Source organism: Ylistrum balloti, unplaced genomic scaffold, assembly GCF_031769215.1.
Source record: "Ylistrum balloti isolate Yb309-2 unplaced genomic scaffold, AGI_CSIRO_Ybal_v1 Utg369780, whole genome shotgun sequence".
Lineage (NCBI taxonomy): Eukaryota > Metazoa > Mollusca > Bivalvia > Pectinida > Pectinidae > Ylistrum > Ylistrum balloti.
In genome coordinates, this window is record NW_026781969.1 from 398,638 (window position 1) to 416,856 (window position 18,219).

Below are 18,219 nucleotides of genomic sequence, written 5' to 3' on the forward strand. Positions count from 1 at the left end.
CAGAATGATAAGAGCGAAGATCTGGTTTTGGCAGTAGTTGTGGTTATTGGGGATGTGTCTCTGGTGTCACATATGTTAGCTAGTTAACCTGCAGCCCAAATTGTTACAAATGGGACCAGATATTTCTTTCCTTTCTATATGTTCTTCTCGGCGGTTGTTTCTTCAGATGATATCACAATATGTTCTTAGAAACGTATACATATGAAATAAAACATTTAGATTTTACATCCCCCACACACACATACACACCAATTGATTTCTTTTATTGTTCAAAAAGTGAAAAAAGGACAAATCAACAGCCTCATTAACTTTGGGATGAACTATACATTTTAAGTTGTACTACAATAGACAATAGACATATGATTCCCATACTTTACAGATGTATGACATTTTAAGTGGTTCTACGATAGGCAATAGACATATGATTCCCATACTTTACAGATGTATGACATTTTAAGTGGTTCTACGATAGACAATAGACATATGATTCTCATACTTTACAGATGTGTAACATTTTATGTGGGACTAAAATTTACTAGTATTGAAGGTTTTACTCTTCAACAATACCCATCTCTCCCGTTTCCTCTGGTTTTAATGTACGATATAAGTAAAGAGAGACAATCATGGAAGCTGATTTCATTTTTTGCGTTTTCTTATTTACTACTGTTGAGACTTGTGGATAACATTATTGTGTGTTATCGTTTTTGAAAAGTCAAACACGTATTCAACTGCCCACTCTTCATTTTTGTATGACAACATTAAATGCGTGGTTGTCTCACATCGGTTACATGTGATATCCGATTGCTAGGTTTATAAGCTCAGAGAACTCTGTTTTTATCTCTGGTTTAGGAGACTGAGCAAGAAAATTATCGGTACGATGGATATACAGTCATACAGCTTGGTATTAGGGAGAAGTCATACAGCTTGGTATTAGGGAGAAGTCATACAGCTTGGTATTAGGGAGAAGTAATACAGCTTGGTATTAGGGAGAAGTCATACAGCTTGGTATTAGGGAGAAGTGATACAGCTTGGTATTAGGGAGGAGTGATACAGCTTGGTATTAGGGAGAAGTGATACAGCTTGGTATTTGGGAGAAGTGATACAGCTTGGTATTAGGGAGAAGTCATACAGCTTGGTATTAGGGAGGAGTGATACAGCTTGGTATTAGGGAGGAGTGATACAGCTTGGTATTAGGGAGAAGTGATACAGCTTGGTGTTAGGGAGAAGTGATACAGCTTGGTATTAGGGAGAAGTGATACAGCTTGGTATTAGGGAGAAGTCATACAGCTTGGTATTAGGGAGAAGTGATACAGCTTGGTATTAGGGAGAAGTGATACAGCTTGGTATTTGGGAGAAGTGATACAGCTTGGTATTAGGGAGAAGTCATACAGCTTGGTATTAGGGAGGAGTGATACAGCTTGGTATTAGGGAGAAGTGATACAGCTTGGTATTAGGGAGGAGTGATACAGCTTGGTGTTAGGGAGAAGTGATACAGCTTGGTATTAGGGAGAAGTGATACAGCTTGGTATTAGGGAGGAGTGATACAGCTTGGTATTAGGGAGAAGTGATACAGCTTGGTATTAGGGAGAAGTAATACAGCTTGGTATTAGGGAGAAGTCATACAGCTTGGTATTAGGGAGAAGTCATACAGCTTGGTATTAGGGAGGAGTGATACAGCTTGGTATTAGGGAGAAGTGATACAGCTTGGTATTTGGTAGAAGTGATACAGCTTGGTATTAGGGAGAAGTGATACAGCTTGGTATTTGGTAGAAGTGATACAGCTTGGTATTAGGGAGAAGTGATACAGCTTGGTATTAGGGAGAAGTGATACAGCTTGACAATAGGTAGAAGTGATACAGCTTGGTATTTGGTAGAAGTGAAACAGCTTGGTATTCGGTAGAAGTGACACAGCTTGGTATTAGGGAGAAGTGATACAGCTTGACAATAGGTAGAAGTGATACAGCCTGACAATTGGTAGAATTTATACAGCTTGACAATAGGTAGACGTTATACAGCTTGACAATAGGTAGAAGTGACACAACTTGATATTTGGTAGAAGTGACACAACTTGACAATAGGTAGACGTTATACAGCTTGACAATAGGTAGAAGTGACACAGCTTGGTATTTGGTAGAAGTGACACAGCTTGGTATTTGGTAGAAGTGACACAGCTTGGTATTTGGTAGAAGTGATACAGCTTGGTATTAGGGAGAAGTCATACAGCTTGGTATTAGGGAGGAGTGATACAGCTTGGTATTAGGGAGAAGTGATACAGCTTGGTATTAGGGAGGAGTGATACAGCTTGGTGTTAAGGAGAAGTGATACAGCTTGGTATTAGGGAGAAGTGATACAGCTTGGTATTAGGGAGGAGTGATACAGCTTGGTATTAGGGAGAAGTGATACAGCTTGGTATTAGGGAGAAGTAATACAGCTTGGTATTAGGGAGAAGTCATACAGCTTGGTATTAGGGAGAAGTCATACAGCTTGGTATTAGGGAGGAGTGATACAGCTTGGTATTAGGGAGAAGTGATACAGCTTGGTATTAGGGAGAAGTGATACAGCTTGACAATAGGTAGAAGTGATACAGCTTGGTATTTGGTAGAAGTGATACAGCTTGACAATAGGTAGAAGTGAAACAGCTTGGTATTCGGTAGAAGTGACACAGCTTGGTATTAGGGAGAAGTGATACAGCTTGACAATAGGTAGAAGTGATACAGCCTGACAAGTGGTAGAATTTATACAGCTTGACAATAGGTAGACGTTATACAGCTTGACAATAGGTAGAAGTGACACAGCTTGGTATTTGGTAGAAGTGACACAGCTTGGTATTTGGTAGAAGTAATACAGCTTGGTATTTGGTAGAAGTGACACAGCTTGGTAATTGGTAGAAGTGATACAGCTTGGTATTTGGTAGAAGTGACACAACTTGACAATAGGTAGACGTTATACAGCTTGACAATAGGTAGAAGTGACACAGCTTGGTATTTGGTAGAAGTGACACAGCACAGCTTGGTATTTGGTAGAAGTGACACAGCTTGGTAATTGGTAGAAGTAATACAGCTTGGTATTTGGTAGAAGTGACACAGCTTGGTATTTGGTAGAAGTGACACAGTTTGGCATTTGGTAGAAGTAATACAGCTTGGTAATTGGTAGAAGTGACACAGCTTGGTATTTGGTAGAAGTAATACAGCTTGGTATTTGGTAGAAGTGACACAGCTTGGTAATTGGTAGAAGTGATACGGCTTGGTATTTGGTAGGAGTCACACAGCTTGGTATTTGGTAGAAGTGACACAGCTTGGTATTTGGTAGAAGTGACACAGCTTGGTAATTGGTAGAAGTGATACAGCTTGGTAATTGGTAGAAGTGACACAGCTTGGTTTTTGGTAGAAGTGACACAGCTTGGTATTTGGTAGAAGTGACACAGCTTGGTATTTGGTAGAAGTGACACAGCTTGGTATTTGGTAGAAGTGACACAGCTTGGTATTTGGTAGAAGTAATACAGCTTGAAAATATGTAGATATTTTCTTTAAACGAAAGCGCTTCACGTGTTGTGAATATATATATGACGCTTTTAACATTAGGAAATAGTTCACCTGTTCAAAGTATACATGATATGAAAACAGATACAACGGATGCATTTTACATTAACTTTAAAAGATACAACTACCACGACATCACGAAGTTGTCACATACAGGCCCCAGTTGCCCAGAGCCTTGTTAAGTAACTAGTGGTTAGTGAAAAGTTTCAAATATTAATCGTACAAAAATAAGAAGATTCGTTAATATTTCACAACTGCAGGTTTGTTATACAGGTCAGATTGATGGTTTTTCAGTGACAATTATAATTTGAAAACCATTGTTTTTTCAGTGACAACATAATTTTTTTCATACTGACCAATGCTTAACTCTAGCAACTTTAGTCGGGCTGTCATAATTAACCAGTTATCGATACATGGACCTAATTCAATATATGTAATGGACATATCATGCTGTGATTGCTAGGAAAGCATGACGATAAAAAGCGAGTGGCTGGATACTTTTACCTTATGGATGTATAAAACACATATCAGACTCGTTAAATCAAATAAAAATAGCTTTGTTTACATCTTCATTCTTTTTTATTTAAGTTTCATTTATAGCCTTTTAATGGAACAGAAAAATATTTGAAAAACAAATTTCCACGAAATTCCACGGAATCCATGTTATTTAGGAAAAAATAGGATATTACGTTAAAATGGATTATTTTCTGTTTCCCATATTGGAAAATGAAGTGCAGCAACGCATTGATTTTTCGCATTTAAGTTACTTTCTGAAACTTAACCTTTCAAGATCTCATCACAGTAACAAAAGTTGAATTTCGTCTTTTTGTCCCTTAATAAGCAACATGAACATCGATCTCTGGTTTCTAGATAAAGCACACTACACTGGATTATACAAGTTTAAGGAGCAATAGGCGATAGAGAAATTTTCCCGCATGGAATAAATAAGTCGTATAGATATAGATCCTTCGGCACGCCATTTTCAAAAACTTTCAAAACTAGAGAAAGATATCACGTCAAACGATTGTCAACCCAAACTCCAAATCGATACAACGAGGGGAAAATAAAAAGAAACGATTCATATGAAGAACCCAGAACAAAATCAAGGAGAAAAAGACCAGATATTGCGGTAAGGCACGCAATGTCATAGCCTTATGAACGACACCCGCAAGGTAAATATCAGTCAATTCTAACAGGTAATGTCAGGTTCCGAAATGAGAACAAGGTAAACTTTAACGGAACCACAAGGATACAAACCAGCATCGAACACGCCCAACTTCACACTGTACAATACTACTACTACTACTATAATATAATAGTAAAACCTTCTTTGACGAATGGTACATATTTAGAATAATGGAATAGAATAATACTTATGAAATCACTGGGACAGCCATGAACCTTTCACAAAGTCTTCATCATCCTGTATCTCTCAAAACCTAGAGTGTAAATGAAGAAGCATTATGCTTTTAAAGACCCGAAATAAACACAGTTCAAATAGTTATCTACGACGTATGGTCAATAATAGCAACATTTTAACCTCCCGTGGCAGCATATATTGGGATCATTATCCTCCTTGCTATGCTATGGCTAATATATTCATCATAGCATTTACATAAATTTCAAAATTACAAATATTTTTAGATAGGAGACATGCAGATATCGCATTAAGTATATCACAGTTGAACAACTCTATATCCCGGAATTGACTGACACCTTTATATGCGCGAATATTCGAACAAGGTTTATCTTAGTTGTCAATTCATTGTTTCTGTTTTAAGATAATTTCTGTTTTGAGATAATTGTACCATTCGCAATGATGGAATTGTACTAATGACCTTTACAAGGAAGGCGACCTACTTATCAACGTCAGTTAAGAGGAAAGTAATTTACTTCTGTCACTCGCTAAATAGGTGACCTTCCTGGTTACTGAATAAGAGATAACCAGAAACATCTTCTTTATTGATATAAGCCGTTCACTGTCATTCATTTTTCATCACGTACGTTGACGTATTTCAGCACTAATTAGATTCCCGAACTGTACGTAGAGTGCTGCTTTGTACAGCGGATGAGGCTAATACGTTAACACACGACTTATTCAGGATGAAGGACAGACATAGAGATACAGTAATGGTGATATCACGTTTGATTGTAACTAGGCATTCATTAATGAATCAAAACTACTTGGAATGCTGAAATATTTACAATAGTCAACCACAGACATAGTAGTAACATCGAGGAAAGCCAGACAAACGGTCAAGAATGTTCGTGACAACGCATACGCAAGACTCAAACATCGGCAAGATTTTACCAATCATATTAGTAGACGAAAATTCACGACTGTCATTAGGCAAACAGCACACACCAAAAAATCTTTGATAGCTATTTCTGGTGTAAATTGTCTGATACATACGATTTCGTTGTATTAACCATAGTGGATTGGCGGCCTGATGGCCGTATCTATTGCGATGTCTAGCATCCTTATGGTTCACAATACTAGCAGACAATGGTACATAAAGCAACGTAATAAGATCAGGTCAAGTCAGGGTAATTTGTCTGAAGGAATGACAATGATATCATTGTCGTCACAGATGTATCATAACCAGGAAATATATGAAAATATGAAATGTTCCTTAGTCACAGATTACTGATCATGATAAGCATTATCTTGGGAATGGCTGTACAACGAACAGGTTCGCACAAGAGAGGGCCAAAAATGGTGTTTTAGTTAGGATGTCGATCTAGCAGGCTTGAAAATGTGAAATTTTGCATATTTCTTACGCAAGTATAATTACAGACGAATGTATTTGCGAAAATTAGTATAATGTTTTTGAATAAACAGGTATTCGAAATATCGGTTTTAGCACAATTAAATCGTTGGCGATGTGTCGGTGATACACTAAACATAGAAAACTACATTAATAATTTATTAATGACCCTTCAACACTTAGACATTCCAAGACCAGACCTAAGATGTATCGTCGTAATGTTGAACAGTGGATCCCAGAGTCCGCTATCCTGAATATCGAAATTAATTACTGTATAATTTAAATCTCATTTTGACACTTCCAAAAGGAGCAACTCTTTAATACTGACCACGTTGTTCTGATGAGAAATAAATGCATTCATAAATATCCTTTTATTTGGAACTGTCGGTGATGAAGGAAATTGCTCAGATTTTGGTTCTTGTGTGGCCGGAATTAACGATGGTGAAATTAGCAACATTATGATTACACTCAAACAACTGACTCCCGTTATGAGGATAAAGGTCTTAAGCCTGATTACGTCTCTAATCACCGAGAGGAACGACAGACTGAACACTGTGTTTACTTCACAAGAATGGACCTATCTTTCCCATACTAGGTAGCGCAAGTGTCCTAACCGAACTCGATTTCAGCCCTTTGTGGCAATGGGTAAATATAATGCGAAGAGTTAAAAATATACCCTGGCTACATGTAGTGCATAATGGTAATTTTTTTGTACAGAACAAATACTGTCAGATTATTTAGCAGAGACGATATGGTTCATCCAAAGGGGGAGATAATGAATAAAAAGGAAACATAACTTCGGTATGGCCGAGAGGAAACCAGGGGAGATAATAAGCAAGAAAACAACACAAGCTACAAAATAACCGAAAAAGATATATAAAGGCAGATAATGCATGTATTTTAAAATTGCGATTTTGTTTTACGTTATTACCATTTGAATGCTGACTCGTGACCCGACGTAGTACAGCATAAATATAATAACCAACTCATATATGGAAATGTTAGTTTTACAATGATAGCACAACAGGGTGCAAGAAAACTGCCGGAAAAGGCACACAATAGCACAGCGCGGTACTCTGAATGTTCAGGTGGAATCAGGCAAGCTACCTTTACTGGCACGAAACAGTATCAACATATTGTTGTGATGCCATGGAAACAAGCAAAATGTAGACACAAATGATTAATCAGCGTCCATGTGTTCGAAATTTGCGGAATCACGTAGACAAGATGCAGCATTTAACGCTAATATGCTTCTGTTGAAAGTCTAGGATGTATACGGTATGTTTATGCCGCATGTAATGCAATGAATGAAATCATCTGTTATCACCAGGCGTACAGGACAACAATGTGGAATCCGAAGAAATTCGGGCAGTAAACACGACGTAAATGTTCACGTGATTGTTAGAACAGGTTCAGTGTTCTCGCCTGATAAACTGGTTACTTTGAGGAGTTGTCAGACAACAATCCAATTTATCACCGACAAACATTTTTAAAACCTTTATTTTGGTTCAATGACCAGGCAGGGAACGAATTCGAGCCAAAAGCGACACTTGTACATGTTAAAGTAAATGTCAGACACCAAACCATTGCACGTCAGTATCAGCTTGTTGATTCCGTTGGGGAACCAAGACGAGTACACTGTTGGTGTATCTCGAGATCCCTTAACGCTAGGAACAGCAATATTATATATTACTTTTCTAATGTAAACACTAACTGACCAACTCGGTCAGATTGAAACAGTCTGCCGACATTTTTATTGCAAATCATGGATCGTGGGACTTTTCCCTGTGAGATACAAACACAACAAAGTAGTACCTTATGGTATTTCTGCACTGATCAGTCTGTACTAATTGTCAGACACAGCAGAACATAGCTTATCTGGATTCTAAGGGAAATGACATTCATTTTAGGTTATGTGCAACTTATACTGATGTTGATACAACAGAAATCAATGGTCTAAGATATGACAAAAGCAAACAACTGGCCTTGGTAATGATGCAGTAGAATAATATGTTCCTGGTTCTGGTTCATAAGCCAATACAAACCAGTTGCTCCTGGTTGTATGGCGATAGAAACCAACTGGTCGTGGTTGTAATTTAATTGAAAACAACTGGTGGCCGTAAAGCAAAGGAAACCAAGCGGGTATTGGTTATAAGTCAAGTAGATCTATGGCACTAACAAACAACAGACACTGCCTGCGAGGCAATAGAAACCAACTAGAAGTAGCTGCGAGGCAACAGAAACCAACTAGAAGTAGCTGCGAGGCAACAGAAACCAACTAGAAGTAGCTGCAAGGCAACAGAAACCAACTAGAAGTAGCTGCGAGGCAACAGAAACCAACTAGAAGTAGCTGCGAGGCAACAGAAACCAACTAGAAGTAGCTGCGAGGCAACAGAAACCAACTAGAAGTAGCTGCGAGGCAACAGAAACCAACTTGAAGTAGCTGCGAGGCAACAGAAACCAACTAGAAGTAGCTGCGAGGCAACAGAAACCAACTAGAAGTAGCTGCGAGGCAACAGAAACCAACTTGAAGTAGCTGCGAGGCCACAGAAACCAACTAGAAGTAGCTGCGAGGCAACAGAAACCAACTAGAAGTAGCTGCGAGGCAACAGAAACCAACTAGAAGTAGCTGCGAGGCAACAGAAACCAACTTGAAGTAGCTGCGAGGCAACAGAAACCAACTAGAAGTAGCTGCGAGGCAACAGAAACCAACTAGAAGTAGCTGCGAGGCAACAGAAACCAACTAGAAGTAGCTGCGAGGCAATGGAAACCAGCTGGTCCTGGTTGTGAGGCAATCGGAACAAACTGGTCCTTATTTTGAGGCAATCGAAACTGACTGGTCCTGGTTATGAGGCAATAGAAACCAACTGGTCCTTATTTTGAGGTAATCGAAACTGACTGGTCCTGGTTATGTGGCAACAGAAACCAACTGGCCCTGGTGATGTGGCAATAGAAACCAACTGGTACTGGTTATGATGCAATAGAAACCAACTGGTCCTGGTTATGAGGCAATAGAGACCAACTTGACCTGGATTGTGAGAGAAAACAAACTGACTTGACAAGGTTGCGAAAATTAGGAAAACAAACCAAGTGGTCTAGATTGTAAGACAATAAAACCAACGAGATTAGGTAGTGAGAAAACGCCCAAGCCAACCCAAATAACTGAGGCAGATTGTGAAGAAAACAAACCAACTGTTCTAGATTATAAAGAAAACAATCCATTCGGTTTCGATCGAGAGAATAAAGAACCAACCGGTCTATATTTCAAGAGAACACAAACTGGGTGCAAAAACAGTTTTTCTGACTGAAGTTTGATATGAAATCAACAAAACGTATTTGTAGTTAATGGAAAATTGAGTGGAAAACACATCTTCATATCTGTATCGCTCTTTCTATATTGGGAAAATGTCCGACGTATTATAGGACGGCGGATCGTATGAAACAGCAAAAATTGAATTAGAATTTCATAATTAATTAAAGTACCAACCCTTGCTCCCTTATGACTTCCCTGTATTATTTCTAAGGTAGCTAACGACTTTTACACTTAATTTCCTTTATACGCATAATTCATTTTGACAGCAGGTCATAAATTCCTTCCAGTAATACGAGCTAGTAGTGATATCATTAATCTTATATGGATGTGTAGGTTTACCCTCTCTCAAACCAATCGAATTTAAGTGGCCAAGGGTTAATTAGTTTGAGAAAATTGGCGCACTGCGGTGGCTGAAGTATACTGAACGGAGGATGGATTCGAACAACTCATCTACTTAACAACTAAATTGTGAAACCTTGATCTTAACCAACCATGGTTAAATTACAAACCGTAAATTGACATGATATTTCGAAGCGTTGCAAACTAGTTAAAATGTTCCTATATCGTGTGTCGAAATCTGTAGAACATTTTATAATCAAAAGATATTTTTACCACTTTGTTAAGCTGCCGCCTGACACCATCGTGCATTTTTATCACATTTGTAAGCTGCTTGAGTTGATTTCCGGCCAAAGGTGAATCCCAACAATCTCAGTTTCTTTCAACCGGAAACGGATGTAGCACGCCCTCTTCTCATTTCCTGACGCCACCGATATATCATAGCGTGTTTAACAAAACAGGAACATTGTCTCTCGGTTAATTATGCACGTCGGAATTGGTCAGCTTTAGGGTGTCTACAAGGACAGAAGGTTGGACGAGTTTTTTTTTTGTGACGCTTAGAGAGTTAATGATGTAGTAATTTTTTGATCGATTGCAAGGTCCGCCCACGCTTTCAGTAACGTACCTTTCATACTAAAGCGACCTGCGACACGATGCGGTACTGCTCTGTCACAGCCAGGCACAGTAGAACATCGCTACATTGACATCATTTGATCAATAATTTACCTTGTATGCTTAGACTCTAGGAAACAAGCTGTGATGATGGCGGGATCAAGGTAGGGATACTTGAACACCAGTAAATATTGACACAGCTTCAAGGATCAGAGTTTGGGCAGGGTCTATTTGTACTTTGCTGAATAAGAAAAATATTTATATTAAAGTCATGTAAACATTTAACAAGTAGTGTTACTGGGTAAATAATCGGGATTCAATAAGGAACTCTGACCAATGACTAGCTTTAATTACATATAGGAACATTATGTTACAGCTTTCATTATCAATATCAGTCAAATGAACAACATAATTCGGTATTTTATACATCACCTCAACAACTCGACTGGTCGTTATATATCAAATTATCAATATCGATCATCTAATTACATTTTCCCATGAAAACATTACTATATTTAAAGTAATAAATCTACAATAGTATTTAATAAACATCCGCAAATCTCCACTGGTATAATTGAATCATACAGACAGTTCCACAATATACTACATATCATATAGACAGTCCCCCAATATACTACATATCATATAGACAGTCCCCCAATATACTACATATCATATAGACAGTCCCCCAATATACTACATATCATATAGACAGTCCCCCAATATACTACATATCATATAGACAGTCCCCCAATACTACATATCATATAGACAGTCCCCCAATATACTACATATCATATAGACAGTCCCCCAATATACTACATATCATATAGACAGTCCCCCAATATACTACATATCATATAGACAGTCCCCCAATATACTACATATCATATAGACAGTCCCCCAATATACTACATATCATACAATATAACACATATCATATAGACAGTCCCCCAATATACTACATATTATATAGACAGTCCCCCAATATACTACATATCATATCCGCCAATATAACACATATCATATAGACAGTCCCCCAATATACTACATATCATATAGACAGTCCCCCAATATACTACATATCATATCCGCCAATATAACACATATCATATAGACAGTCCCCCAATATACTACATATTATATAGACAGTCCCCCAATATACTACATATCATTTAGACAGTCCCCCAATATACTACATATCATATAGACAGTCCCCCAATATACTACATATCATATAGACAGTCCCCCAATATACTACATATCATATAGACAGTCCCCCAATATACTACATATCATATAGACAGTCCCCCAATATACTACATATCATATAGACAGTCCCCCAATATACTACATATCATATAGACAGTCCCCCAATATACTACATATCATATAGACAGTCCCCAATATACTACATATCATATAGACAGTCCCCCAATATACTACATATCATATAGACAGTCCCCCAATATACTACATATCATATCCGCCAATATAACACATATCATATAGACAGTCCCCCAATATACTACATATTATATAGACAGTCCCCCAATATACTACATATCATATCATATAGACAGTCCCCCAATATACTACATATCATATAGACAGTCCCCCAATATACTACATATCATATCCGCCAATATAACACATATCATATAGACAGTCCCCCAATATACTACATATCATATAGACAGTCCCCCAATATACTACATATCATATAGACAGTCCCCCAATATACTACATATCATATAGACAGTCCCCCAATATACTACATATCATATAGACAGTCCCCCAATATACTACATATCATATAGACAGTCCCCCAATACTACATATCATATAGACAGTCCCCCAATACTACATATCATATAGACAGTCCCCCAATATACTACATATCATATAGACAGTCCCCCAATATACTACATATCATATAGACAGTCCCCCAATAATATACTAACACATATCATATAGACAGTCCACCAATATACTACATATCATATAGACAGTCCCCAATATACTACATATCATATAGACAGTCCCCCAATATACTACATATCATATAGACAGTCCCCCAATATACTACATATCATATAGACAGTCCCCCCCAATACAATATAACACATATCATATAGACAGTCTCCCAATATACTACATATTATATAGACAGTCCCCCAATATAACACATATCATATAGACAGTCCCCCAATATACTACATATCATATAGACAGTCCCCCAATATACTACATATCATATAGACAGTCCCCCAATATACTACATATCATATCCGCCAATATAACACATATCATATAGACAGTCCCCCAATATAGTACATATCATAAAGACAGTCCCCCAATATACTACATATCATATACACAGTCCCCCAATACTACATATCATATAGACAGTCCCCCAATATACTACATATCATATAGACAGTCCCCCAATATACTACATATCATATCCGCCAATATAACACATATCATATAGACAGTCTCCCAATATACTACATAATATATAGAAGGTCCCCCAATATAACACATATCATATAGACAGTCCCCCAATATACTACATATTATATAGACAGTCCCCCAATATACTACATATCATATAGACAGTCCCCCAATATACTACATATCATATCCGCCAATATAACACATATCATATAGACAGTCCCCCAATATAGTACATATCATATAGACAGTCCCCCAATATACTACATATCATATACACAGTCCCCCATATACTACATATCATATAGACAGTCCCCCAATATACTACATATCATATAGACAGTCCCCCAATATACTACATATCATATCCGCCAATATAACACATATCATATAGACAGTCCCCCAATATACTACATATCATATAGACAGTCCCCCAATATACTACATATCATATCCGCCAATATAACACATATCATATAGACAGTCCCCCAATATACTACATATCATATCCGCCAATATAACACATATCATATAGACAGTCCCCCAATATACTACATATAATCTCCGCCAATATAACACATATCATATAGACAGTCCCCCAATATACTACATATCATATAGACAGTCCCCCAATATACTACATATCATATCCGCCAATATAACACATATCATATAGACAGTCCCCCAATATACTACATATCATATAGACAGTCCCCCAATATACTACATATCATATCCGCCAATATAACACATATCATATAGACAGTCCCCCAATATACTACATATCATATAGACAGTCCCCCAATATACTACATATCATATCCGCCAATATAACACATATCATATAGACAGTCCCCCAATATACTACATATTATATAGACAGTCCCCCAATATAACACATATCATATAGACAGTCCCCCAATATACTACATATTATATAGACAGTCCCCCAGTATAACACATATCATATAGACAGTCCCCCAATATACTACATATCATATAGACAGTCCCCCAATATAGTACATATCATATAGACAGTCCCCCAATATACTACATATCATATCCGCCAATATAACACATATCATATAGACAGTCCCCCAATATACTACATATCATATAGACAGTCCCCCAATATACTACATATCATATACACAGTCCCCCAATACTACATATCATATAGACAGTCCCCCAATATACTACATATCATATAGACAGTCCCCCAATATACTACATATCATATCCGCCAATATAACACATATCATATAGACAGTCCCCCAATATAGTACATATCATATAGACAGTCCCCCAATATACTACATATCATATACACAGTCCCCCAATACTACATATCATATAGACAGTCCCCCAATACTACATATCATATAGACAGTCCCCCAATATACTACATATCATATACACAGTCCCCCAATACTACATATCATATAGACAGTCCCCCAATACTACATATCATATAGACAGTCCCCCAATACTACATATCATATAGACAGTCCCCCAATACTACATATCATATAGACAGTCCCCCAATACTACATATCATATAGACAGTCCCCCAATACTACATATCATATAGACAGTCCCCCAATACTACATATCATATAGACAGTCCCCCAATACTACATATCATATAGACAGTCCCCCAATATTACATATCATATAGACAGTCCCCCAATACTACATATCATATAGACAGTCCCCCAATATACTACATATCATATAGACAGTCTCCCATTATAGTACATATTACATTGACAATACCCAAATATGTTGCTCATCATTTAGACAGTACCCCAATATGTTGCACATCATTTAGACAATATCCCAATATATTTCATAGCATACTGACGATCCAACAGTATTATGTGCAATTAAATTATTGTTTTTTATTCGATTCTTTCAATTTTTCTCTTCCCTCACAAACTGTTTGTTCTATTTTTGTCAACACTTTTTATCCAACATACTAATATATATCAAACTACACATGCTTATATGTTAGCGACCGGTAGTGACATCTGATTGGTTGTGACATCTGATTGGTAGTGACATCTGATTGGTTGTGACATCTGATTGGTAGTGACATCTGATTGGTTGTGACATCTGATTGGTTGTGACATCTGATTGGTATTGACATCTGATTGGTTGAATGGTAATATTGTCCGGCTTTCATGAAAATTGATGTTTAGGTATTGTTATCAACGTAACAGTAACGTCCGTTATATGATGTGACAACATTTCTGTCATATAAAGGCTTCTGTCTGGTAGAAATTTGTATATAATGTGATTTTGATGAAAAATGGCAGAAGGTGAGGTATACCATCATAAGCACAAGAGTGACATCAGTTTTCTGCCTAAAAACAAAGTCATCGAAATTTAGTTCCGTCGCTTTTCTGATGTACGAAGCGTGCTGTGTGAGCAGGACTGCAAGAGTGTTTACGCGTTTGGACTAACGCGGATATCTAGATAATTCAACGAGCGACTTTTACCTGGATCATGAAGATAAAGGATACAACTTGCAGAAATATTCCACACATCTGCAGTGTTGATACCGATTATAACAAGATTCCGGTTAACCGTAGGTATACAAATTAAATTCAGTTAACTTGTACTGCGGTCAGATCGAGGACAACAGATACAAATTACTGTGTAATTATGAATCAAATCTGGCAAAGTAACATGTGTTCTGATCTAAAGTGAATCGATTTGTAATTGGTTTCATTAATCAATCATACCGACGTATGTATATAATGAGCATTAATCATGCTGGTGTTTTGGTGGATATATCGGCGACAGATTTAACATTCTCTCCCTAACATATATTTCACTCATATTACAGTTGGTATCAACTTATTAAGGATAGCGTGTACATTGCAAATATTGAATCGGTCAAAGTACGGATGATTGTTCAAAGATAATGGCCGCCAGCAATTCGTCCCTGATGGCCTCCATTGATCGGAGAAACAAATATCCATGTGATATGTCCCAGGGGTGGTGTGGCATGTATATGATCATACATAGTATGAGAATGCGGTGGTCACAAGTACACATATTATTGGTAAATGTCAGATTGTGATTTTCCATTTCTACATAATGTAAAGAAGTGTCAATGACATTCGATTGTTATGGAACAGAAAATAGGTCGTTGTTTCTATTTCTCTAACGGCTTTCATACACACAACTAGAAGACTTTTCGTAAGTTCTCTGAGTTACAAATGTCGGTAGGGACACTTATGTAGATATTGGATTTACAATTGTAAATAAAATTACCAGGTAAATGAATCTCGATCACTGCTGAACGGACCAGTCATATCGATTACTGACACATGTATTCACATCCATGACACCTGTATTTGAATCATTCACAGGTATAGCACAACTGTGCAGCGTATGAATTATTTACGTCATATATTTATGTGCGTGGCGTACCTAAGCATGGTCCATTCAGGCACGTGAATGAACCATTTTTGCGCATGATACACTCAATCATGGAACATTCACATGTTATACCTGTGTATTGATCATTTACGTGTGTGTAACGCTTGTGTATGGATCATTTACGTGCGTGCATGTTTGAACCACTAATACCACTGTCTCGTGTGTAAGGATCATCCACGTGCATTACACACATATAGGTGAATCAGTAACGCTCATGGAAAATGTCAGGAATCATTTACATGCGTATCACACTTGTGTTTGGATCATTCATGTGCGTAACGCTCGCACCACCTGACACACGTGTATAGATTGTTCACGTGCCTGATACTAAAGAACAAAGTCAAGGATCAAGGCATCGTTGGTTCCTGTATATACAATCAATAATATCGATACAAATGTCATGTTCATTCTCGCTGTAAAATTAAGGCAGGGTATCCCATGGAAGTATAATCAAATATTAAAACGCTTTCCAGGTATATCGCTTCGGGATGATACACACCTACTCGTTGTAGTTATATATTACAGCTGTTATCATATCAAGTCACAATATCATTTTATGTTTTTTGAGAATCAAACAATTGAATGTAAAGCTGGCTAAATCGAGCCATCCTGGAAATGATATATATTTTTTTGTTGCATGGCGATGGAACGGAACAATCAGGACTTTATCTTCCGGTATTGGTCTGTTTCAGGATCAATAGTCGATTGCATACCTTTTTGAGATTGTTACAGGTTCCTGATAGAAACATCTTAACCTTATAACGTAATGATTGACTCTACCTTAACAATTCCTGTCCCAATAACATGTACACATACAATGTACGCGTGTGCAGAAACATCTGTACTTATCCGGGTTCTTACCTTTTTTGGACCAGCTTTTCCAATTCTTTTCCCTCCTCCCGATTTCCAGTAGCTACGTGACTATCAAGCCTTGTCTTCGATCACATAGTAATAATCCTACACTTCAATGTCCTGTGGCTTTCGAAAGTAATAAGCAGTACAAAATCAACCTCCTGCTTCCCGAACCGACTAATTCTACCAAACTGGATCCAAGCCTACCACATTCCGGGTTCAGCGTGGATCGATATCGCTCGGCGATCTGCGAGTCTTCCGTCAGCTCCAGTTCTAGCCATTGGAACCAAGTTGAGACGAAACTTGAAGTATTATCAGACAGTTCATTCATCAGATTTTGTTTTGTTATAACATACATTTTGTAGATCCATAGTTGATGTTCTAGCAGAGAGATAACTTATGTTTTATCTTATGTCATTAAAACATTCACTTACGTGAAGGATTTCCTTTCTTTTTAATGTCTGTATTTTGATATAATATTTGTATTCTGTATTTCTTGTGTTTTGGTGAGAAGTTTCCAAATAATTGAATTTGTCAGAATCTACAGACATGACAGCGAACATATAAAGAAAAAGTCTTTAGCAATAATACGATGCTTTTAACATCGTAACTGCATGAACTCCAAACTAACAATGTGAAAACCACAGAAACACGTTGGCGACGTGCACTCCAAACAGAAATTGTGAAAACCATAGAAAAACAAAACTTCATTTACTCCAAACTGACATCGTGAAAATCACAGAAATACGTTTGCTACATGTACTCCAAACTGACAGCGTGAAAACCATAGAAAAAACAAAGCTACATGTACTTCGAACTGATATCGTGAAAACCACAGAAACACAAAACTACATGTACTCCAAACTGACAGCGTGAAAACCATAGAAAAAAA